This window comes from Amblyomma mixtum, chromosome 3, assembly GCF_055824585.1.
Source record: "Amblyomma mixtum isolate Tamu chromosome 3, ASM5582458v1, whole genome shotgun sequence".
In the NCBI taxonomy this organism is placed as follows: domain Eukaryota; kingdom Metazoa; phylum Arthropoda; class Arachnida; order Ixodida; family Ixodidae; genus Amblyomma; species Amblyomma mixtum.
The window spans coordinates 360,413,782-360,440,093 of record NC_143014.1 but is presented as its reverse complement, the minus strand read 5'-3'; the positions used below and the strand labels follow the sequence as shown (position 1 = coordinate 360,440,093).

Below are 26,312 nucleotides of genomic sequence, written 5' to 3'. Positions count from 1 at the left end.
AATGAGAAATGAAGTTCGTGGTGTTTCGTTACTTCTTAGAATGGGTCTTGTGGTTTACAGGTCACGATCGTTGCTGGTGTTTGCTCTCTAGGTGCTGTTTTTCAGCTGCTCCTGTTGAGACAGGGAAGAGAATGAGCCATTTTGGCTGCTGTCTTTTGTAGTCCCTTTAAAAATACATGGTCCTCAGCATGTGTGGCTGGTAGCGGCTGTGCAACCTCATAGCAGTGCTGCTATCATCAGTACTCGCTTGCTGCCAGAATGTATATCAAGTGATGACAAAATCTGCACTTGATCTCTTGTGATGTGCGACTTTTCGCTGCTCGCGAAGAATGGGGTCGCCCTGCAATTAAAATATTTCTTGGTAAATTGGCCTTTTGCTGTGCAGACAAGCGGAATGCTGCGTAGTGTCAGCACGGCTGTGGCGTCGGGTGGCTTTGGTTGCTTTGTCTTCGGGAAGAAGCGTGTGCTCGGCTTTTAATGTGACTTTTGAGTTGCAAGCTTGCCTTGAAGCAGTTTTCGCGGTAATATGTTGGCTAATAACTTCCAAGCAACACATTTAGGCGGCTCCTTTACTTCTCGGTGCACTTAACGTTGAGCAATTGCTTTGGACCCTGTGCACGGCTGCACCTACAGTGAGTGCCGTAGTTATTCAGTGCTTAGTGTCTCAGTGTACTGGCTGTTATCCTCCTTGTTTGCTTACTGAGTTATGTTTCGCGCCGCAGTTATGCCCCAAGAATGGGACCAAAAGCTGGCGGAGGCATCGCAGCACTAAGTGACAAGCAATCTGACACTGTGCTCAGAGGGGCCACCAAGGTTCGACACCACCAGAGCTGCTGCCAACGCTGACCGAATGGGTGCAGCAGTCAGACTCTGGGCAGCAGACTACAGAAAAGCTATGCTGGGTGAGCGGGAGTTGTGCGATTTTGCAGGTTGGCTTAGTTGCTAATGGGTTAGGTATGGTGTATTATGGTGTAGATGTGGAACAGGTAGCCACCATGGTGAGTTTCAATTTGAGAGAACTGGTCAAGTGCAAGGCCTGGGCATGGATGAAAAACCGCTCTGGCTTATCCACTGATGCAGCAGAGGGCAACACTAGCTGATGCCACTGCAGTGATTATGCGTACTTGACATTTTGACTGTGTGCAAGCATGGTGATGCGTACTTTGCTATTGGAGAAGTGAGTGGTGATGTTTGTGGTGGTCTTGGCAGTGCACTCACAACAGAAAACAAGGTCGGTACAGGTGTTTTGGTGCATTGCTGGTTGCATGGTGTGCTTTTCTAGAACAGGGCCTTCGAATGGGATGCTGGTGACGTGTTGTTTGTTTTATGACATCCAGGGTCAAGCCGCTGACGAGCAGTATTGGCAGAGTGCGGTTCAGCAACAGTGGTTGTGCTGAATTTGAGTATGTGTTTCTGCAGAAGCATTGTTGGTCCCTGATCTCGGAAGTCTTGCGGCCTCAGTCTCCCGACTAGCACTTCAGCGTCTTAACGAGTAGTGCATTTTTGGGTGGTGTTGCATTCTTGCTGGGAAAGCGTTGAAACAGCTGGTGGTGAAAACCCATCCTCTGCAGCTTCAGATGCGGTGTGACATATCCTGTTCCGCATTTGTCCTGGCCTGTATAGGACGGACCAAAGAAGGCACTGTGTCAGTGAGCGAAGCTGAAAGTACTAGCTGCCAGTAGTGAAATTGCACCTGCTGAAATAGAAATCGGTCGGGAAAGGCCGTGGTAGATGCTGAAGAATTGAATGACACAGAGGAGCAAGGAGGTCGGTATGGGAAATTGCTGAAGTTTGGAGTTTATTGTGACATAAGCTACAATATGCCCACTAGGTACGTGAAAAGGAGCCTTTAATGCTTCGTGACTAAGCCTACACCTCGTTTACATTTCAGTGGCAGTCAACAGAACAACAGAAGCTATAGAAGAGGCAGTTCGATAGTGCTTTTGCGTGACAGGTAAAGAACACCACCCAGCTGATAGCTGAAGTCACACAAATGAAGGGCAGTGTTTCTCCATTCTGGGCCAATAGAGCAGATGACGAACAGTCCAGGTGTTTAGTCCAACATGAACAGCTCTCAATAGCTGTCGCAAAAGTAGCCGCACAAGGAAGCAACTGCTGGGCTCTGTGCACTGACCAGTTTTATGATCCCCAGGCCATTAGCAACAAGGCAGTAAGGGTATGCGCTGAGCCAGAGTGAGGCCCCTTTGAGCTTTCTCAGCGAGACTGCATTCTTGGGTTTTGGGAACGTGACAGCGATTAGAGACTGGGAACAGTTGCTGGTGCCATTTTTAAAGCAAGGTGGGCTATCTTCTGCTGCTGGGCCTAAGTGGGAGGATCTTGTACACTTAGTTACAGTATAGGCTCCCTGTGGGAGCCAGAGTTACGCATCTGTTTTCCTTGTGCCGCTCGCACCTCTATTGGCCAAAAGCAATCACGTGGTTCAAGAGCATCCAAGCAATGTGGAGAAGGCAACACCTTCACTTCGTATATAGTTCTAAACTGGTACAGATACCGTATAAACGCGTGTAAGGGCCGCACTTTTTTTTCCAGATTCGGGAGCCAATTTTCGGGGTGCGGCCCATACACGCGATTTAGAAAAAAAAAATTTTGTTTCAGCAAAAACAGCAATCAGGGAATGAACGGCATTTATTCTACGTTCAGTCGACACTCGCGGAGTATTTCGACTCTGAGCTGGTGTTGTGCTCTGGTGCACGCTCATCCCAATGAAGCCGCGCAGCATGTCCGCTGTCAACGCGTAGCCGTTGTTCCGCATTTCCATCACTAGCAGAGCAGTTCGGGAAACTCACACGGCTCGCCTCGGAAAGCGCTTTTTTTGCAGCTTGTGTTTCTCAATGCACCCTTTTGATTGCACGGTCATCGGACGCACTTCTCGGCCACGTCGAGTTCCCTGTCCTCCGCACGCTTGCCGCGTTCGAGAGCTAACTCCCAGCCGTGTAGCTGATAAGGTGCTTGCCCATCGTGCTAAAACTGCATTACTCAGCGGCAGCACGCGAAAGCCACAACTACGGCGAACGCGCTAATCCGCCATAAAAGACTGGAGCTGGCGATACTGATGCTGATTAGATAGCGGGAAGTCGGGGGGGGAGAAAAAAATCGATGATGATGATGATGGCTGCGGCCTCGGGCGCTATCCATGGACGGTTTTTGGAAGCTCTTATGCGCGTGCTTGGCCTCCGCGATCGAGTGCACCGTTGTTCGCAGCCGGAGCCGATCGCGGAGGCCACGGCGCGTGCATTTAGAAGGCTATTCCCGCCTGGGTCATGGAAAGTTCGGGTGCGGCCCTTACACGGATTTATTTTTTTTTAAACATTTCCTTCGGGAAAACGGGGTGCGGCCCATACTAGAGCTGTGCACGGGCTCGGGCCGGCCCGAAAGCCCGTACCCGGCCCGGCCCGCGGGCCGGGCTCGGGCCTTGCGGAACTCTATTCACCCGGGCCCGGGCCGGGCTCGGGCCACGGTATATTTGTCTCGGACGGGCCGGCCGGGCTTCGCGATAGCTCCTGCGTGGCTCCAGACCCCTTGCTCAGAGTTTGAGCTATTACAGTTTTGGAGAAGCAAGGCAGCGACGTACCCAAAGCTTTCTCTGCTTGCCAAGAAAGTGTTAGCCATTCCGGCTACCAGTTCAAGCAGCGAGAGAAATTTCAGCGCTGCCGGGTTCATTATGCAGGAGCGCCGCACTTGCCTCAAGCCGTCATCAATGAACGTTTTGTTGTTTTTACATAATAACTTGGAGTGATAACTCTCTACATGCGCCGTGTTTGCATATACTCACTAATTTTCATCTAGACCATGAGAGCCGAGCATTTTAAAAACACTGAAATAGACTGATTTTCCTTAAATTATCTCTTTCTGTTTCGTCGTCACTTTAATTTCAGTTTTGCAGGTCGGGCCGGGCCCGGGCCGGGCCTTAACTCGGGCCGGGCCCGGGCGGGCTTAGGTTTCTTCAGTGTCGGGCCGGGCCGGGCCTCCGTCAGTAGTGCAGGGCTCGGGCCGGGCGCGGGCTGAAATTTGCGGCCCGTGCACAGCTCTAGCCCATACACGGGTGCGGCCCTTACACGCGTTTATACGGTAGCTGCCGTGGTGGCTCAGTGGTTATGGCGCTCAGCTGCTGATCCAAAAGACACTGGTTCGATCCTGGCCGCGGCAGTTGAGTTTCGATGGAGGCGAAATTCTAGAGGCCCGTGTACTGTGCGATGTCAGTGCACGTTAAAGAAGCTCAGGTGGTCGAAATTTCCGGAGCCCTTCACTACGGCGTCCCTCAGCCCGAGTCGCTTTGGGACGTTAAACCCCCATAAACCAGTTCATTGATTCACCTACACTTCTCGTCCTGTGCGGCATTTCATTTTGTCTGAGTGCACGTGGCCATTGAAAAGTAATTTGTGTATCAAGAACATGCAGTTTTATGACAAGTATTCTCGAATTGTTAAAGAAAAGTGCTTGTGACTTTCGGCATTTACAACAGATGGTGCCACTCATCCATATGGCAAGTGTTTTATTCGTAACTCATTGAGACAGACCTTGGTGCAGCCAACACACTGCTAACATGCTGTGTCATGCACTGCAGCTGCATTTTGGCTAGAATAACGCAAGTTTAACTGCGAAAAATAAGCAGATTAAGCCTGCACTCACTCTATCCACTGCACCAAGCATGCCTCCTACATGCAGGAGTTGCAGCTTTCCCTCATAACTTGGGTGCTTGGGAGAGCGTATGGTGGACCTATGTGCAGCCCTGGCTCCCGTGTACGGATCCTATATAGTAACTTGAGTACACACGCATGTGACACGCATATGTGTAGCAGATGGTGATGTAGAAATGTTAGGGGTCAGGAATTCCATTGTATAGGAACGCAACAGTTGCGGTATGGTCTTCTAAAGCCGAGATGTGCTCTTCAGCATGAAATAAATTAATCTCTTCATTACTGAAAAACTTGATAAGGCTGTGGGTGAACTTTGATTCCTGAGCCGCCAGAGCAAATCGATGTGCGTTAGCACACCAACGTGAGTCCCTTTGGCCTGCCTCTGCAATAGATTGAATAGCGATGTAACCAGGCCAGCCTTGGCGGGCTTGAATGTTCCTGTTCACCGCACGTGCAATCTGCACGGAACTAATGCTGCCAGATGTGTGTATAAACTTTCACATGCCATACCTTGCTCAGCTTGTGTTGATATTTTTTTGGATACTGCACTGCTAGAATACTCTTGTATGTGGGGTATGCAGACTTGAGAGTTATCGTAGTCATTGAGTTCATTTTTCTTGTCTGTTATGTGTGAACAAAGTTGGATGATATGCCATTGTGCCATAAGCAGACTTTCATGTTGCCATGGGCATTTTTTATGCATGGCTTATCTGACTGCCGCTAATTTCTGCACATGCTGTGGTGCTTTGAAAAAATTTGTGATTGTTGCCGATGCTTTGCTAGATATACTGTAAGTTACTGGCTGGCCCTATTTAAATGGATGAACAGTTATTGCTCATAAATGTAGCGGCGAAAGTGGATTTTAGCTCGGTTATCTTCTTAAGGGCCGCTGTTGAAATTGTTACCGGGAGAGCTGCAGAATGCTATCCATACTTGTTAGCTTTCTTAGCAGCAGTTGCTAGGCTCCGTCCAGTCTTGCTGTTTCGCTTCGAATGTGTTGTCGAAGAAGGGGTCCTGTGCGATCTCCCCTACCAAGTCACGATGAATTGGTGGATAACCATTGAGTTGTGTGCCTTTCCAAGGCAGTTCTTGTCCTGATACAGGCCCTCTCTACTGTCACAGTAGTATTGCCCTATTGCAACTTCTTGCTCTTTGTCCGATTCATTTGTTGAGGATCCTTGGCAAAACATGGCCTTTGTGCTAGTGTGGTTCATCCGGTGTCATCTGGGCATTCTTTCATGCCATGCAGTTGTGCCACCATGCTTTGCGGCTGTCTGTTTCAGTGAGCACATGAAACCTGACCGTGCTTTGCCTAACGTGCGGGCCGCAGTATCGGCATGTCGTGGACTCTGTCTGAGAAGACTGCTGCCTTCCGACCACCAGGCCATGACCTTGACATTGCACCTGTGCTGACGCATGCTGTGACAACGTCTGGCAGTCGGTAAGCGTTGAGGGCTGGAGCTCTGCTTGATGTGATGATTGCAAGCAAAGTGTTCAGAATGTTGTTCCTTTATGGGGTTTCCGCTTGCTCCATGTGCTGCTTACAAGCAAAGTGCTCTGAATTTAAGCCGCTGTGGCGTTTCCCCTTGATCATTTCGACTTTGTTATTTTCAGTGGTCAAGAGGGTGATCCTGGCACTTAACAATCGGCTTGGGTGGAACCTAATCTTTTGATGTGACTCTGGAGGGTCTTGTCGAATGGCAAAGTTCTGCCGCGACACTGCTTACCCATCACTGTTTCACATACCAGGGGAAGATTAATACCTTGAGCTCATAATTTCAGTGTCATTTTCAACGAGGTGTGCTACTGTTTTTTAAAGTCACTTTAGCTCGACAGTGCTGCATGGGTAGGTGGGTGTTATATAAGGAATCTGGGAATTTCTGGAAGGTCCAATGCACCTATCCAGAAGAGAATAATCTAACTGTGGCTGTGGGCAGCTAGATAGTGTGACATTTTGTTGCATTACCGTATAAACGCTTGTAAGGGCCGCACTTTTTTTTCTACATTCGAGGTCCAATTTTCGGGGTGCGGCCCATACACGTGATTTGTGAAAAAAATTTTTTTTTATTATTGAAAACACACCAGTCAGGGAATGAACGGCATTTATTCTGTGTCCAATCGTCACTCTCCGAGTATTTCGACTCTGAGCTGGAGCTGTGCTCTGGTGCATGCTCATCCCAAAAGAAGCCGTGCACCATGTCCGCTGCCAGTGCGTAGCCGTTGTTCCGCACTTCCATCACATAAGGGAGCAGCTCTTCTTCCATTTCGGGAAACTCGCACGGCTTGCCTGTGAAAGCGGGCTTTTTGCAGCTTGTGTTTCTCAATGCATCCTTCTGGTTGCACCATCATCGGACGCACTCCTCGGCCACGTCAAATTTCCTGCCCGCCGCACGCTTGCGTGTTCGAGAGCTCACTCCCAGCCGTGTAGCTGATAAGGCGCTTGCCCATCGGGCTAAAACTGCAAAGCTCGGTGGCAGCACGCGAAAGCTACAACTACTACAACAACCACAACTACGGCGAGCACGCTAACACACCACAAAAACAAAAGGCTGGAGCTGGCGATGCTGATGTCCGTGTGGATGGCGGGAGGCGGCGGAGAAGAAAGTTTACGATGATGATGATGACCGCGGCCTCGGGCGCCATCCATGAACGGCACTTGGAAGCTCCTGTGCACGTACGCGGCCTCCGCGATCAATTGCACTTTTGCTCGCAGCCGTAGCTGATCGTGGAGGCCGCGGCGCGTGCATTTAGAAGGCTATTCCCACCTGGGTCGTGGAAAGTTCGGGTGGGGCCCTTACACGGATTTACTTTTTTTTAAACATTTCCTTTGGGAAAATGGGGTGCGGCCCATACACGGGTGTGGCCCTTACACGTGTTTATACGGCAACTCTTTACATTACTTTGAAGTGAAGAAAAGAAACTCAGGGAGATATACTTGACATGTGCACTAAATCTGAATGAGAATGTACTGTTGTTGATTGCATTGAGAGTGCTGAGTAAGAGATCGTTAAATGCATAGTTTGCCAGCTTGCAGAATGGAGCCCTCTGAAGTTAATCTCCATGCTCCTCTGCAGTGAGCCTCGGCTCATCCACAGAGAGATTGCATGGGATACAGCAGCTGCACCAGTCTTCGCTTGACACCTTGATCTAGCAGGCTTGAGTCCAGTTGTGAAGTTCAACTGCTTGACCACTTCTCCCAGTTTTCAGAGCTACCTTGGCAGAAGGTGTTGGTAAACTAGGAGCAATGTTTTACTTTGTGGTGCTGGACTATGTAAGGAGATGCGCTGTTCACAGGCTGTACAGGCACTCCATCTGCACCATCTTTTGGTGGTATCTCGAAGGGGTGTCAAAGTTATTTAGCACAGTTGGCACAGATGCGGAAGAGTAGTTGGTAGGCAGGGAGCTACAACACTTTCCCTCTGGGAAGTGGGACTGGATGATGGGTGCTGGTCCAGATGTAGCGAGGTGATTGTTGTAATCTGTTTATTCTTAGATGCCCTGCAGTTATGTCATCATTCCTTGCTGTTTCTTTCATTGTGCACAGGAGACCTTCCCGTGCTTTGCCTAAGACGCCGGCAGCAGCATGTTCGGGAGTCTGTCTCCGAAGAAGGCTGCCTTCCGACCACCAGGCCGTGACCTTGACATCGCACCTGTGCTGACGCAGGCTGTGACAGCGTCTCTGGCAGTCGGTAAGCATTAAGGACTTTAGCTATGCCTATTGCGATGCTTGCAAGCAAAGCTTTCAGAATGTGAGCCATTGTGGGATTTCCCCTTGCTCATTTGGACTTTGTTCTCATTGTCGGTGGTTGACAGGCTCATCCTGGCACTTAACAATGGTCGTGGACCATGGTTGCTGACGGAAATAACCGAGATTGAGCTTGGGTGGAACCTAATCTTTTGATGTGAATCTGGAGGGTCTTGTCAACTGGCGAAGTCCTGCTGCGACAGTGCTTACCCATGAGCGGTTCATATACCAGGGGAAGGTCAACACCTTGAGCTCATAATTTCAGTGTCATTTTCAACGAGGTGTGCTACTGTTGTAGAGCGCAGCTCTTTGGCGCCCGTTTCTGCATTTCGCGGCGTTGCCGTTCTAACTAGCTGTGGACACCTTAATCACGCTTTAAGCTGCGAAACCAATTGGGGATTTATGGGGTTTATGTTTAACGTCTCAAAGCGACTCGGGCTATGAGGGACACCGTACTGAATGGCTCCGGAAATTTCGACCACCTGGGGTTCTTTAACGTGCACTGACATCGTACAGTACACGGGCCTCTAGAATTTCACCTCCATCGACATTCAGCCAGCGTGGTGCGGATCGAACCCATGTGTTTCGGGTCAGCAAGCCACCAGGGCAGCCGAAACCATGGTGTGGGAGCTTGGACAGCAGAGGGTTAAATTGGTAAATTGGTTTTTGAGAAAAGGAAATGGTGGAGCATGTCTCGCACCGTGAACACCTGAACCAGAGGTGCATAACTGTGCTCTTGGAATAGTGGACACCTTAGTCGTGCTTTAAGCTAGGTGGTGGTAGTGAGAGATGTGCCCTGCACGCGTTGGCATTGACATTGTTCTGCTGGTTCCTTGTGTTCACTTGCACTGTAGATGAGGTTTTACACTGATCATTTTAAGGAAGGGAAGTGTGCATAGCTGGCTCTCTGGGTCAGTGTATGTCCGAGTTGAAAGAGAGATGTGGGTTGTACGAGGGGGTACCCAAAAGAAACCTGACTTATTTTTGTTTGAACTTTTTTGTTCACATTTTAAGCACAGACCTTCAATCTCCTTCAAAGTATTCCCCACTTGCAATGATACGCTTGTCGAATCTTTCATTCCATTTTTCAAAACATTGTTTAAATTCATCTTTTGTGATGCTTGACAGTGCCTCCGTCGTTTTTTTCTTCACCTCAGCAACATCAGCGAAACGCTTTCCATTCACCTATTTTTTCATTCTAGGAAACAAAGAAAGTAGCACGGGTCAAGGTCGGGAGAGTATGAGGGTTGAGGAATAGGAGTCATGTCATTTTTGGTCCAAAATTGTTGTAGAGACAGGGCTGTGTGAGCAGGGGCATTGCCATGATGGAACAACCAGCCGCCCGACTGCCACAAATCTGGCCGCTTCCACCGCACACTGTTGCCCAATCTTTTCAAAACATCCAAGTAGGAAGCCTGGTTAACTGTCTGATCCTGCGCAACAAATTCTCAATGGACGAATCCTCTCACGTCGAAAAAACAAATCAGCATTGGTTTGAGGTTTGGTTTCACCTGATGAGCTTTCTTGAGGCAAGGTGAATTTGAAGTTTTCCATTGGCAAGATTGTTGCTTTGATTCAGGATTCGGTTCAGGAACACTTGACTTGTCCCCATAGCATCGTCCTTGTACGTCTTTCTTAATATTTCAAGAGTTTCCATTCAACTTTTTCCGAGCAAAAATCAGAATTTCACCGGCGCACGCTGTTCACGAAAATCAGCCATTGCGAAAACGACGTTCACACAAAACAGTCGTCACTCTAAAACTCTGCCTAAACTACTCTGACCTCCTTCAACGACGGCACTCGGCTTACTGACTCTGGAATATTCGTTCCATGCGCTCCTAGTGGCAAAACGCGGTACCACAGAAGTTTTGCCGAGCAAAAAACTTAGTCCGGTTTCTTTTGGGTACCCCCTCGTATGCGTTAGCGCTGACAAAGGTGAGGGAACTCTCGCGATCAACCATTATCTGCCACCTACCAGGGTGGCAGGGTGGGTGAGGATTTTATTGCAGATGCAAAGACAAACAGCAATTTCTTACCACTTATGGGAGAGGGCATCCTGTTGTTTTCGCTGGTTACGCTTGCCACAGCTGTGACAACCTCGGGAAAAAAATTCAGGAGGCAGTTTGACTCTCTAAAATCCGTAGAGGCAAAAGTGTTTTCCGCACCACTTTGACTGCCTCTGTGGCACTGGTGACAGTGTTGACGTCACACATAATTAATGGCTAATTACTAAGTAATGACAAATTACTGATTAATGACTAAATACTAATCAATTGCTAATTAACAACACTTAAGCTTCGCCTTTAGGAGTGGAACGCCACAGCTTGTTGTAGAGCTGCCAGGGAGTCCAGGGGACACCACCAACTGTTTGGCGTGATGCCTCCCAATGCTTTTTGAGGAAAGGAAATGGCGCAGTAATTCTCTCTCATCTCTGTCCCACTGTACAGGAAGGGAGGAAGTGGGAGTGAAAGAAGGAAGAGGGGCATAATGAAGAGAGTGAAAATTGCATTTCAGGAAAGGAAATTAAGCAGTAACTGTTGCACATATCTCAATGGTGGACACCCATCATCCCTTTGTAGAGGAGGGGAGGAAGTGGGAGTGAAAAACCGAAACAGTGTTAAGAAAAAATTACTTAATGGTAGTAGCGAGTATCACGAGATGCTTCATGCCATGCTCCATGTAACAATGTCTAACGCATCGTTTGAAAAAAGAAAACTTGCAAGCAAAAATTTGTTATCTCTGCTATTTCCGTGAGTAAGCTCCCAGTCATGGTGGGCTGCGCTGCTGAAATCCAATCCCAGAGGGCTGATTTCGCGCCAGAGTTTGAAACACGTGGTAAGTGATTGACACCATGGGCACATGGCGCCAGCAAGCGATTGTACTATCGAGAATCAGGCCCGATAATTCAGGAATTTTCCCCGCATGCTGGCAGAATAGAAATTGCCTTTAAAATTTGATCAAACGAGCCAAAGAAAGAGCAGTTGCAGTACTGACAGAATGCACTGCGAAGCGTTCTGTTTTGCACAGATGAGTTCTCGTTCCAGTGTTAACTGGCAGAAAAAAGTAGGTAAGTTTTTGTTTGCTTCTTCTTGTATAGTTCACTGTGGTGGAATTTTAGCGTCCCGGTGTGTATGTGTGCTGCCGTTTGTCTGTTTGGACGAGGCAAGCAAGTGGCTGTGGTTAGCATTTGTACCTGCTGTTCAGTACATCGTATATTTTTCCTTCTGAGCAACCTCACTGCTACAACTGTAGGTACTGCCGGGTGCTGTATCATGCAGGTTTCTCGTTAACAAGCTGAATGAGAACTGCCACTGAACTGCGATGCTTGGACAAGTCTGGAGTAGTCATCGTGCTGCTTCCTGCCTTCTGTAGACCTCTCACTTTGTTCGGGCCTGGTGCAGCTTATAATCTCGTTACTACGAACCTCACATTAACGAATTTTTCATATTTACGAACTTTTTCAAAATCCCCGCCAAAATATCTATATTTTCAATGTAAAAATATTTCACTACTACGAATTTCAAAATACCGAACATTTCAGAATAACGAGCATAATTTATTTGCCCCCCTATTATAAATGCACCTCATTATTACGAACTTACCCTGGAGAAGTGAGCCGACTCCCCGAGAGGCACACGCTAACTCTGCTAATCGCCAAGGGCAGGCATCCGATACAATCCAGTCCAATCCGAAGCCGCCTCGCAACCGGAAGTTGGCTCGTCTCTCCTCCTCCGTTTTTTTTTTCTCCCACGGTGTGCCACGGCCGGTCTCGACGCGCGCGCTCTCTGCTCTCTCCTTAAGAGAGAGCGCGCGCGTCGAGACCGGCCGTGGGTGTGCATGTGACTAGACTACCTCCGCGCTTTTCTTTTTTTGTGTGCGGCCGCCGCGAACGCGAGGCCTAGTCGTTTCTCGCCGCTGCGTGTTGACTGTGCTGACGATGAATTCTGCGGGCGCCAGCGTCAAGATGAAGCGACGGCAGTTCACGCTTAAGGAAACACATCGTTTCGGAAGCGCCTAGTGCAGCGCTGTTAAACCTTCGGCTCGAACTCCCGACAGCCATAAATGTCCGCCAGGCTGCCGAAATGGTAACTGGGGTGTGGTGGAACGTAAAGGCCTCGACCATCAACAACTGCTGGAGGAAAGCTGGCCTGGTGAAATCGCCGCTTCACACAGAAGACTGCAATGACGCTGATAGCACGGATGACGACAGCGCAAAAGAGGTGCGGACTGAAGTCACTGCGAAACTCTCTGTAGGCTCTTCTGTAACTTTTGCCGACTACGCCGAGTCGGAAAATGCTGCCCTTGATTGTAGAAGACATCGTGAGCAGCGTTCGCGAGTATGGAGAGCGCGGCGAAGAAAATGAACTGGACGACGATGCCGACTCGCCGCCTGCAGACCAAGCGGCCGAACCTGTGTCTAGTGCGGAGGTTCTTGCATCCATAGGCAAACTTCGCACATTCATCGGACGTTGTAGCGATGTGCCTGATTCTGTGCTCCAAAAAGTTGACGTTGAAGAGTTCGTCCTGGGGCGCCTGTGTCGCACCCGCCAGAATCACGGATTTCTTCAAATAAACGAGCGCTGAACCTCTCGTTTGCGTTCCTGTTTGAAAATTACATAGCTTGTCGTGTGCCCTTCCTGAAGGTACAGTATTTTCATTGTGCAGTAATACTACTACCTTTTTTCGCGAGTCTTTCGTTATTACGATATTTCAAAATAACGAACGATTATTCGCGACCCCGCGAAGTTCGTTGTATCGAGATTTCACTGTAATTGGTGGCGAGACTTGTCAAGAAGACTTGACGTTGCGGTGCTTTGTGCTTTCTATTAAAATGAGAAATTAAGTTCATGGAGTTTCGTTACTTCTTAGAATGGGTCTTGTGGTTTACAGGTCAAGGTCGTTGCTGGTGTTTGCTCTCTAGGTGCTGTGTTTGAGCTGCTCTGTTGAGGCAGGGAAGAGAATGAGCCATTTTGGCTGCTGTCTTCTGTAGTCCCTTTAAAAATACATGGTCCTCAGCATGTGTGGCTGGTAGCGGCTGTGCAACCGCATAGCAGTGCTGCTATCATCAGTACTCGCTTGCTGCCAGAATGTATATCAAGTGATGACAAACTCTGCACTTGAACCCTTGTGATGTGCGACTTTTCGCTGCTCGCGAAGAATGGGGTCGCACTGCAATTAAAATATTTCTTGGTAAATTGGCCTTTTGCTGTGCAGACAAGCGGAATGCTGCGTAGTGTCAGCACGGCTGTGTCGTCGGGTGGTTTTGGTGGCTTTGTCTTCGGGAAGAAGCGTGTGCTCGGCTTTTAATGTGACTTTTGAGTTGCAAACTTGCCTTGAAGCAGTTTTCGCGGTAATATGTTGGCTAATAACGTCCAAGCAACACATTTAGGTGGCTGCTTTACTTCTCGGTGCACTTAACGTTGAGCAATTCCTTTGGACCCTGTGCACGGCTGCACCTACAGTGAGTGCCGTCGTTACTCAGTGCTTAGTGTCTCAGTGTAGTGGCTGTTATCCTCCCTGTTTGCTTACTGAGTTATGTTTCGCGCCGCAGTTATGCCCCAAGAATGGGACCAAAAGCTGGTGGAGGCATCGCAGCACTAAGTGACAAGCAATCTGACACTGTGCTCAGAGGGGCCACCAAGGTTCGACACCACCTGGGCTGCTGCCGACGCTGACCGAATGGGTGCAGCAGTCAGACCCTGGGCAGCAGACTACAGAAAAGCTATGCTGGGTGAGCGGGAGTTGTGTATTTTTGGAGGTTGGCTTAGTTGCTAGTGGGTTAGATATGGTGTACTATGGTGTAGATGTGGAACAGGTAGCCACCATGGTGACTTTCAATTTGAGAGGACTGGTGAAGTGCAAGGCCTGGGCATGGATGAAAAATCGCTCGGGCTTATCCACTGATGCAGCAGAGGGCAGCACTAGCTGATGCCACTGCAGTGATTATGCGTACTTGACATTTTCACTTTATGCGAGCATGGTGATGCCTACTTTGCTATTGGAGAAGTGAGTGGTGATGTTTGTGGTGGTCTTGGCAGTGCACTGGCAACAGAAAACAAGGTCGGTACACAGGTCTTTTGGTTCATTGTTGGTTGCATGGTGTGCTTTTCTAGAACAAGGCCTTTGAATGGGATGCTGGTGACATGTTGTCTGTTTTATGACATCCAGGGTCAAGCCGCTGACGAGCAGTATTGGCAGAGTGCGGTTCAGCAACAGTGGTTGTGCTGAATTTGAGTATGTGTTTCTGCAGAAGCATTGTTGGTCCCTGATCTCGGAAGTCTTGCGGCCTCAGTCTCCCGACTAGCACTTCAGCGTCTTAACGAGTAGTGCATTTGTGGGTGGTGTTGCATTCTTGCTGGGAAAGCCTTAAAACAGCTGGTGGTGAAAACCCATCCCCTGCAGCTTCAGATGTGGTGTGACATGTCCTGTTCCGCATTTTTCCTGGCCTGTATAGGACAAACCAAACAAGGCACTGTGTCAGTGAGCGCAGCTGAAAGTACTAGCTGCCAATAGTGAAATTGCACCTGCTGAAATAGAAATCTGTCGGGAAAGGCACTGGTAGATGCTGAAGAATTGAATGGCACAGAAGAGCAAGCAGGTCGGTATGGGAAATTGCTGAAGTTTAGAGTTTGTTTGGACATAAGCTACAATATGCCCACAAGGTACGTGAAAAGGAGCCTTTAATGCTTCGTGACTAAGCCTACACCTCGTTTACATTTCAGTGGCAGTCAACAGAACAACAGAAGTTATAGAAGAGGCAGTTCGATAGTGCTTTTGCATGACAGGTAAAGAACACCACCCAGCTGGTAGCTGAAGTCACACAAATGAAGGGCAGTGTTTCTCCATTCTGGGCCAATAGAGCAGATGACGAACAGGCCAGGTGTTTAGTCCAACACAAGCAGCTCTCAATAGCTGTCGCAAAAGTAGCCGCACCAGGAAGCAACTGCTGGGCTCTGTGCACTGACCAGTTTTATGATCCCCAGACCATTAGCAACATGGCAGTAAGGGTATGCGCTGAGCCAGAGTGAGGCCCCTTTGAGCTTTCTCAGCGAGACTGCATTCTTGGGTTTTGGGAACGTGACAGCGATTAGAGACTGGGAACAGTTGCTCCTGCCATTTTTAAAGCAAGGTGGGCTATCTTCTGCTGCTGGGCCTAAGTGGGAGGATCTTGTACACTTAGTTACAGTATAGGCTCCCTGTGGGAGCCAGAGTGACCCATCTGTTTGCCTTGTGCCGCTCGCACCTCTATTGGTCAAAAGCGATCACGTGGTTCAAAAGCATCCAGGCATTGTGGAGAAGGCAACACCTTCACTTCGTAAAGTTCTAAACTGCTACAGATAGCCGCCGTGGTGTCTCAGTGGTTATGGCGCTCAGCTGCTGATCCGAAAAACGCTGGTTCGATCCTGGCCGCGGCGGTTGAGTTTCGATGGAGGCGAAATTCTAGAGGCCCGTGTACTGTGCGATGTCAGTGCACGTTAAAGAAGCTCAGGTGGTCGAAATTACCGGAGCCCTTCACTACGACGCCCCTCAGCCCGAGTCGCTTTGGGACGTTAAACCCCCATAAACCAGTTCATTGATTCACCTACACTTCTCGTCCTGTGCGGCATTTCATTTTTTCTGAGTGCACGTGGCCATTGAAAAGTAATTTGTGTATCAAGAACATGCAGTTTTATGACGAGTGTTCTCTAATTGTTAAAGAAAAGTGCTTGTGACTTTTGGCATTTACAAGAGATGGTGCCACCCATCCATATTGCAAGTATTTTATTCGTAACTCATTGAGACAGAGCCGCCGCGGTGGCTCAGCGGTTATGGTGCTCGGCTGCTGTCCCGAAAGACGCGGGTTCGATCCCGGCCGCGGCGGCAGGAATTTCTTTGGAGGAGAAATTCTAGAGGCCCGTGTACTGTGCGATGTCAGTGCACGTTAAAGAACCCCAGGTGGTCGAAATTTCCGGAGCCCTCCACTACGGCGTCTCTCATAGCCTTAGTCGCTTTGGGACGTTAAACCCCATAAACCAAACCAAACCATTGAGACAGACCTTGGTGCAGCCAACACACTGCTAACAAGCTGTGTCATGCACTGCAGCTGCATTTTGGCTTGAATAACGCAAGTTTAATTGCGAAAAATAAGCAGATTCAGCCTGCACTCACTCTATCCACTGCACCTAGCATGCCTCCTACATGCAGGAGTTGCAGCTTTCCCTCATAACTTGGGTGCTTGGGAGAGCGTATGGTGGACCTATGTGCAGCCCTGGCTCTTGTGTAAGGATCCTATACAGTAACTTGAGTACACACGTATGTGACACGCATATGTGTAGCAGATGGTGATGTAGAAATGTTAGGGGTCAGGAATTCCATTGTGTACCTACGCAACAGTTGCGGTATGGTCTTCTAAAGCCGAGATGTGCTCTTCAGCATGAAAGAAATTAATTTCTCCATTACTGAAAAACTTGATAAGGCTGCTGGTCAACTTTGATTCCTAAGTTGCCAGAGAAACTCAATGTGCGTTAGCACAGCAGCGTGAGTCTGTTTGGTCTGCCTCTGCGATAGATTGAATAGCGATGTAACCAGGCCAGCCTTGGCGGGCTTGAATGTTTCTATTCACCGCTCATGCAATCTGCACGGAAGTAATGCTGCCAGATGTGTGTATAAACTTTCACATGCCATACCTTGCTCAGCTTGTGTTGAGATTTTTTTTTGGATACTGCAGTGTTAAAATACTGTTGTATGTGGCATATGCAGATTTGAGAGTTGTCGTAGTCATTGAGTTCATTTTTCTTGTCTGTTATGTGTGAACAAAGTTGGATGATATTGTCACGCGTGGTTCAGTACGGTTGGGTACGTCAAAGAAGGCGTCTGCAGTGGACGTCGGTACAAGCCCGAAAGCCGAGCGTTCGCTTGCCCCACACTTCGGCTTCTTTCTTTACTCAAGGCGAGCTCGCGCGCATTCCGCGCGGTCGTGTTTTCATGAGAGCGATGACGACGAATGGCGGTGTCATTACTCCCCGGCAAAAAGAAGCATCGTCCCGATGCTGGGAGTGAGTGGAGAGGTCGGAAGGAATGAAGTGGATTAGTGGGCGAGGCTACCGCTCGTGATAAGGCTTCAGGCGGACCACGTGAACCACTTCAGGGCATGGAGACCGTCGGGACTTCTGAAATCCATCGGGAATGACCTCGTAGTTGAGGTCGCTCAATGACCTGACCACGCGGTATGGTCCGAAGTAGCGATGGAGGAGGTTTTCGCTCAGTCCTCGTCACCGAATGGGGAACCACACCCAAACACGGTCGCCAGGCGCATAATGAACGTCATGACGACGCCGATTGTAGCGATCTGCATCTCGAAGTTGTTGGTCCTGAATTCGAACTTTGGCCAGTTGGCGAGCAGCTTCGGCGCGTTCCAGGAACGTGTAGGTATCAGTGTGAAGGCTAGAATCGTCCAGATGTGGTAACATTGCGTCGAGCATCGTCGTCACTGCACGGCCGTAAACGAGGTGAAATGGGGACATCTGCGTTGTTTCTTGCATGGCCGTATTGTAGGCGAAGGTGACATAAGGAAGCACTTCGTCCCACGTTTTGTGTTCAATATCGACGTACATGGAAATCATGTCAGAAAGGGTTCGGTTCAGTCTTTCAGTCAACCCGTTCGTCTGAGGGTGGTACGACGTTGTGCGGCGGTGGTCGGTATGACTGTAAACCAAGATCTCCTGCAGTAGCTCAGCCATGAACGCAGGGCCTCTGTCAGTGATCAGCACTTCAGGTGCCCCATGGCGGAGTACGATCTGATGCACGAAGAACTTGGCGACTTCTAAAGCGGTGCCGCTGGGTAGAGCTGACGTTTCTGCATAGCGGGTAAGGTAGTCCGTCGCGACAATTATCCATTTGTTGCCAGAGTTCGAACGTGGGAACGGACCCAGCATGTCCATTCCTATTTGTTGGAAGGGCCTTGTGGGTGGTCTAATGGGCATCAAGAACCCAGCTTGTTTGGTTGACGGTACCTTGCGACGCTGACAGGCTCGGCACGTTCTGACGTAGTGTGTGACATCAGCACGGAGACGAGGCCAGTAGTAATTCTCTTGGATTCGGGCTAGCGTACGGGCTATGCCCAAATGTCCAGAAGCGGGTTCGTCATGGGAGGCTTGGAGGATTTCATTGCGCAGGCTAGCCGGTACGACGATTAGGTATTGCGTATTGTTTGGAGCGAAATTTTTCTTGACCAGAAGACCATTGCGGATGCATAAAGATGGCAACACGCGCCTGAAAGCACGCGGGGCGGTCGTGTTGCTGCCGTTGAGAAATTCCATGACATCTCGAAGTTCGAGGTCGGCGAATTGTTGGTTAGCGAGGCACGAGGCGCTGAGAGCACTCAGTAAGATGTCGTCATCATTACAGGCGGCGGTGGAAGGATCTACTGGGGCGCGGGACAGACAATCGGCGTCGTAGTGCTTGCGCCCGGATTTGTACACGACAATATGCCATTGTGCCATAAACAGACTTTCATGTTGCCATGGGCATTTTTTATGCATGACTTATCAGACTGCCACTAATTTCAGCACATGCTGTGGTGCTTTGAAAAAATTTGTGATTGTTGCCGATGCTTTGCTAGATATACTGTAAGTTACTGGCTGGCCCTATTTAAATGGATGAACAGTTATTGGTCATAAATGCAGTGGCGAAAGTGGATTTCAGCTCTGTTATCTTCTTAAGGGCCGCTGTTGAAATTGTTACTGGGAGATCTGCAGAATGCTATCCATACTTGTTAGCTTTCTTAGCAGCAGTTGCTAGGCTCCGTCCAGTCTTGCTGTTTCGCTTCGAATGTGTTGTCGAAGAAGGGGTCCTGTGGGATCTCCCCTACCAAGTCACGATGAATTGGTGGATAACCATTGAGTTGTGTGCCTTTCCAAGGCAATTCTTGTCTTAATACAGGCCCCCTCTACTGTCACAGTAGTAGTGCCCTATTGCAACTTCTTGCTCTTTGTCCGATTCATTTGTTGAGCATCCTAGGCAAAACATGGCCTTTGTGCTAGTGCGGTTCATCCGGTGTCATCTGTGCATTCTTTCATGCCATGCAGTCGTGCCACCATGCTTTGCGGCTGTCTGTGTCAGTGCGCACATAAAACCTGACTGTGCTTTGCCTAACGTGCGGGCCGCAGTATCGGCATGTCCTGGACTCTGTCTGAGAAGACTGCTGCCTTCCGACCACCAGGCCGTGACCTTGACATTGCACCTGTGCTGACGCATGCTGTGACAGCGTCTGGCAGACGGTAAGCATTGAGGACTGGAGCTCTGCTTAATGTTATGCTTGCAAGCAACGTGTTCAGAATTTTGTTCCGTTATGGGGTTTCCGCTTGCTCGATGTGATGCTTGCAAGCAAAATGCTCTGAATTTAAGCCGTTGTGGCGTTTCCCCTTGCTCATTGGGACTTTGTTAATTTCATTGGTAGAGAGGTTGATGCTGGCACTTAACAATGGGCTTCGGTGGAACCTAATCTTTTGATGTAATTCTGGAGGTTCGTGTCGAATGGCAAAGTCCTCCTGCGACAGTGTTTACCCATGACTGATTCATATACCAGGGGAAAATTAATACCTTGAGCTCATAATTTCAGTGTCATTTTCAACGAGGTGTGCTACTGTTTTTGAAAGTCACTTTAGCCCGACAGTGCTGCATGGATAGGTGGGTGTTATATAAAAAAAGTGGAAATGTCTGGAAGGTCAAGTGCACCTATCCAGAAGAGAATACCTCACTATGGCTGTGGGCAGCCAGATAGTGTGACATTTTGACAGATTAACTCTTTACAAAACTCTAACGTGAAGAAAAGGAACTCAGGGAGGAATACTTGACTTCTGCACTAAATCTGAATGAGGATGTACTGTTGTTGATTGCACTGAGAGTGCTGAGTAGGAGTTTGGTAAGTGCATATTTGACAGCTTGCAGAATGCAGCCCGCTGAAGTTAATCTCCATGCTCCCCTGCAGTGAGCCTCTGCTCATCCACAGAGAGATTACATAGAATACAGGAGGTGCACCGGTCTTCGCAGAACACTTTCACCTAGCAGGCTTGAGTCCAGTTGTCAAGTTCAACTGCTTGACCACTTCTTCCAGTTTTCAGAGCTACCTTGGCAGCAGATGTTGGTAAACTGGGGCCAATGTTTTACTTTTTGGTGCTATAGTATGTAAGGAGATGCGCTGTTCGAAAACTGTACGGCACTCCATGTGCACCATCTTTTGGTGGTATCTCGAAGGGGTGTCAAAGTTATTTAGCGCAGTTGGCACAGATGCGGAAGAGTATAGTTGGTAGGCAGGGAGGTCAAACACTTTCCCTCTGGGAAGTGGGACTGGATGATGGGTGCTGGTCCAGTTGTAGCGAGGTGATTGTTGTAATCTGTTTATTCTTAGATGCCCTGCAGTTATGCCATCATTCTTTGCTGTTTCTTTCAGTGTGCACAGGAGACCTTCCCGTGCTTTGCCTAAGATGCCGACAGCAGCGTGTTCGGGAGTCTGTCTCCGAAGAAGGCTGCCTTCCGACCACCAGGTTGTGACCTTGACGTTGCACCTGTGCTGACGCAGGCTGTGAGAGCGTCTGGCAGTCGGTAAGCATTGAGGACGGTAGCTATGCCTGTTGCAATGCTTGCAAGTAAAGCGTTCAGAATGTGAGCCGTTGTGGGATTTCCCCTTGCTCATTTGGACATTGTTCTCATTGTCGGTGGTTGACAGGCTCATCCTGGCACTTAACAATGGGCGGGGCCCATGGTTGCTGACGGCAATAACCGAGATTGAGCTTGGGTGGAACCTAATCTTTCGATGTGAATCTAGGGGGTCTTGTCGACTGGCAAAGTCCTGCTGCGACAGTGCTTACCCATGAGCGCTTCATATACCAGGGGAAGGTCAACACCTTGAGCTCATAAATTCAGTGTCATTTTCAACGAGGTGCTACTGTTTTAGAGCGCAGCTCTTTGGCGCCCGTTTCTGCATTTCGCGGCGTTGCTGTTCTAACTGGCAGTGGACACCTTAGTCATGCTTTAAGCTGCGAAACCAATTGGGGGTTTATGGGGTTTATGTTTAACGTCTCAAAGCGACTCGGGCTATGAGAGACACCGTACTGAATGGCTCCGGAAATTTCTACCACCTGGGGTTCTTTAACATTCACTAACATCGTACAGTACACAGGCCTCTAGAATTTCGCCTCCATCGAGATTCAGCCACCGTGGTGCGGATCGAACCCATGTGTTTCGGGTCAGCAAGCCACCAGGGCAGCCGAAACCATGGTGGGGGAGCTTGGACAGCAGAGGGTTGAATTGGTAAATTGGTTTTTGAGAAAAGGAAATGGTGGAGCATCTGTCTCACACCGTGAACACCTGAACCAGAGGTGCATAGCTGCGCTCTTGGAATAGTGGACACCTTAGTCGTGCTAGGTGGTGGTAGTGAGATTTTGTGAAGGTATAGGAAGCGCAATCAAAGGACGAACCACGAAGAAAGACAGAGACACACACAAGCGCTTGTGTGTGTCTCTGTCTTTCTTCGTGGTTCGTCCTTTGATTGCGCTTCCTATACCTTCAGCGCTTGTGTGTGTCTCTGTCTTTCTTCGTGGTTCGTCCTTTGATTGCGCTTCCTATACCTTCACAACATCATGTACCAACTAGGCCCAACCCAAGTTTTATTGGAGTGGTAGTGAGAGATGTGCCCTGCACGCGTTGGCATTGATAATGTTCTGCTGGTTCCTTGTGTTCACTGGCACTGTTGATAAGGTTTTACACTGATCATTTTAAGGAAAGGAAGTGCACATAACTGGCTCTCTGGGTCAGTGTATGGCTGAGTTGAGAGAGAGATGTGGGCTGTATGCGTTTACGCTGACAAAGGTGAGGGAACTCTCGCGCTCAGCCATTAACTGCCACCTGCCAGGGTGGCAGGGTGGGTGGGGATTTTATTGTAGATATGAAGACAAACAGGAATTTCTTACCACTTATGGGAGAGGGCATCCCGCTGTTTTCACTGGTTAAGCTTCCCACAGCTGTGACAACCTCGGGAAAAAAATTCAGGAGGCAGTTTGGCTGTCTAAAGTCCGTAGAGGCGAAAGCGTCTTCCGCACCACTTTGACTGCCTCTGTGGCACTGGTGACAGTGGTGACGTCACACATCATTAATGGCTAATTACTAAGTAATGACAAACTACTGATTAATGACTAAATACTGATCAATTGCTAATTAACGATGCTTAAGCTTAGCCTTTAGGAGTGGAATGCCACAGCGTGTTGTAGAGCTGCCAGGGAGTCCAGGGAACACCACCAACTGTTTGGCGCGATGCCTCCCAACGCTTTTTGAGGAAAGGAAATGGCGCAGTTATTCTCTGCCATCTCTGTCCCACTGTACAGGAAGGGAAGAAGTGAAATTAGAAAGAGGGGCGTAATGAGGAAAATGAAAATTGCATTTGAGGAAAGGAAATTAAGCAGTAACTATCTCACATATCTTGGTGGACACCCGTCATCCCTTTGTAGAGGAAGGGAGGAAGTGGGAGTGAAAAACCGAAACCGAAACAGTGTTAAGAAAAAGTTACTTAATGGTCGTAGCGAGTATCACGAGATGCTTCATGCCATGCTCCATGTACGAATGTCTAATGCATCGTTTGAAAGAAGAAAACTTGCAAGCAAAAAATTTATCTCTGCTATTTCCGTGAGTAAGCTCCCAGTGGGCTGCGCTGCTGAAATCCAATCCCAGAGGGCTGATTTCGCGCCAGAGTTTGAAACACGTGATACGTGATTGACGCCATCGGCACATGGCGCCGGCAGGCGAACCTGACGTCGAAAATCAGGCCCAAAAATTCAGCAATTTTCCCCGCCTGCCGGGAGAATAGAAATTGCCTTTGAAATTTGATCAAACGAGCCCAAGAAAGAGCAGTTGCAGTACTGACAGCTTGCACTGCGAAGCGTTCTGTTTTGCAGAGATGAGTTCTCGCACCAGTGTTAACTGGCAGGAACAAGTAGGTAAGTTTTTGTTTGCTTCTTCTTGTGTAGTTCACTGCGGTGGAATTTTAGCGTCCCGGTTTGTATGTGTGCTGCGGCTTGTCTGTTTGGACGAGGCAAGCAAGTGGCTGTGGTTAGCATTTGTACCTGCTGTTCAGTACATCGTATATTTTTCCTTCTGAGCAACCTCACTGCTACATCTGTAGGTACTGCCGGGTGCTGTATCATGCAGGTTTCTCGTTAACAAGCTGAATGAGAACTGCCACTGAACTGCGATGCTTGGACAAGTCGGGAGTAGTCATCGTGCTCCTTCCTGCCTTCTGTAGACCTCTCACTTTGTTCGTGCCTGGTGTAGCTTATAATTGGGGGCGAGACTTGTCAAGAAGACTTGACGTTGAGGTGCTTTATGCTTTCTGTTAAAATGAGAAATTAAGTTCATGGTGTTTCGTTACTTCTTAGAATGGGCCTTGTGGTTTACAGGTCACGGTCGTTGCTGGTGTTTGCTCTCTAGGTGCTGTGTTTGAGCTGCTCTGTTGAGGCAGGGAAGAGAATGAGCCATTTTGGCTGCTGTCTTTTGTAGTCCCTTTAAAAATACATGGTCCTCAGCATGTGTGGCTGGTAGCGGCTGTGCAACCGCATAGCAGTGCTGCTATCATCAGTACTCGCTTGCTGCCAGAATGTATATCAAGTGATGACGAACTCTGCACTTGACCCCTTGTGATGTGCGACTTTTCGCTGCTCGCGAAGAATGGGGTCGCACTGCAATTAAAATATTTCTTGGTAAATTGGCCTTTTGCTGTGCAGACAAGCGGAATGCTGCGTAGTGTCAGCACGCCTGTGTCGTCGGGTGGCTTTCGTGGCTTTGTCTTCAGGAAGAAGCGTGTGCTCGGCTTTTAATGTGACTTTTGAGTTGCAAGCTTGCCTTGAAGCAGTTTTCGCGGTAATATGTTGGCTAATAACGTCCAAGCAACACATTTAGGCGGCTGCTTTACTTCTCGGTGCACTTAACGTTGAGCAATTGCTTTGGACCCTGTGCACGGCTGCACCTACAGTGAGTGCCGCCGTTACTCAGTGCTTAGTGTCTCAGTGTACTGGCTGTTATCCTCCTTGTTTGCTGAGTGAGTTATGTTTCGCGCCGCAGTTATGCCCCAAGAATGGGACCAAAAGCTGGTGGAGGCATCGCAGCACCAAATGACAAGCAATCTGAAACTGTGCTCAGAGGGGCCACCAAGGTTCGACACCACCTCGGCTGCTGCCGACGCTGACCGAATGGGTGCAGCAGTCAGACTCTGGGCAGCAGAGTACAGGTAAGCTATGCTGGGTGAGCGGGAGTTGTGCAATTTTGGAGGTTGGCTTAGTTGCTAGTGGGTTAGGTATGGTGTACTATGGTGTAGATGTGGAACAGGTAGCCACCATGGTGAGTTTCAATTTGAGAGGACTGGTCAAGTGCGAGGCCTGGGCATGGATGAAAAATCACTCGGGCTTATCCACTGATGCAGCAAAGGGCAGCACTGGCTGATGCCACTGCAGTGATTATGCGTACTTGACATTTTCACTGTGTGCGAGCATGGTGATGCGTACTTTGCTATTGGAGAAGTGAGTGGTGATGTTTGTGGTGGTCTTGGCAGTGCACTGACAACAGAAAACAAGGTCGGTGCACAGGTGTTATGGTGCATTGTTGGTTGCATGGTGTGCTTTTCTAGAACAAGGCCTTTGAATGGGATGCTGGTGACATGTTGTCTGTTTTATGACATCCAGGGTCAAGCCGCTGACGAGCAGTATTGGCAGAGTGCTGTTCAGCAACAGTGGTTGTGCTGAATTTGAGTATGTGTTTCTGCAGAAGCATTGTTGGTCCCTGATCTCGGAAGTCTTGCGGCCTCAGTCTCCCGACTAGCACTTCAGCGTCTTAACGAGTAGTGCATTTGTGGGTGGTGTTGCATTCTTGCTGGGAAAGCGTTGAAACAGCTAGTGGTGAAAACCCATCCTCTGCAGCTTCAGATGTGGTGTGACATATCCTGTTCCGCATTTGTCCTGGCCTGTATAGGACAAACCAAAGAAGGCACTGTGTCAGTGAGTGCAGCTGAAAGTACTAGCTGCCAGTAGTGAAATTGCACCTGCTGAAATAGAAATCTGTCGGGAAAGGCAGCGGTAGATGCTGAAGAATTGAATGGCACAGAGGAGCAAGGAGGTCGGTATGGGAAATTGCTGAAGTTTGTGGAGTTTATTGTGACATATGCTACAATATGCCCACAAGGTACGTGAAAAGGAGCCTTCAATGCTTCGTGACTAAGCCTACACCTCGTTTACATTTCAGTGGCAGTCAACAGAACAACAGAAGTTATAGAAGAGGCAGTTCGATAGTGCTTTGGCATGACAGGTAAAGAACACCACCCAGCTGGTTGCTGAAGTCACACAAATGAAGGGCAGTGTTTCTCCATTCTGGGCCAATAGAGCAGATGACGAACAGTCCAGGTGTTTAGTCCAACATGAGCAGCTCTCAATAGCTGTCGCAAAAGTAGCCGCACAAGGAAGCAACTGCTGGGCTCTATGCACTGACCAGTTTTATGATCCCCAGGCCATTAGCAACAAGGCAGTAAGGGTATGCGCTGAGCCAGAGTGAGACCCTTTTGAGCTTTCTCAGGGAGACTGCATTCTTGGGTTTTGGGAACGTGACAGCGATTAGAGACTGGGAACAGTTGCTCCTGCCATTTTTAAAGCAAGGCTGGCTATCTTCTGCTCCTGGGCCTAAGTGGGAGGATCTTGTACACTTAGTTACAGTATAGGCTCCCTGTGGGAGCCAGAGTTACCCATCTGTTTGCCTTGTGCCGCTCGCACCTCTATTGGCCAAAAGCAGTCACGTGGTTCAAAAGCATCCAGGCATTGTGGAGAAGGCAACACCTTCACTTCGTATATAGTTCTAAACTGGTACAGATGGCTGCCGTGGTGGCTCAGTGGTTATGG

General features: G+C 48.9%; 1 long non-coding RNA gene across 5 annotated transcripts; it reads left to right on the top strand.

The window, feature by feature from the left end:
- The first annotated feature begins 724 nt into the window (after positions 1-724).
- Positions 725-25,243, top strand: LOC149356517 (uncharacterized). Of its 5 annotated transcripts, none has more exons than XR_016291653.1 (4): positions 725-902; positions 13,955-14,134; positions 19,551-19,661; positions 20,834-20,979. It is a non-coding gene; the product is annotated as an uncharacterized LOC149356517 (long non-coding RNA). The 5 variants fall into 5 exon arrangements; XR_016291651.1 differs by lacking the exon at positions 725-902 and adding an exon at positions 8,200-8,347; XR_016291652.1 differs by lacking the exon at positions 725-902 and adding an exon at positions 8,200-8,347 and having other exon boundaries at positions 19,470-19,661.
- The last annotated feature ends 1,069 nt before the right edge of the window (positions 25,244-26,312 follow it).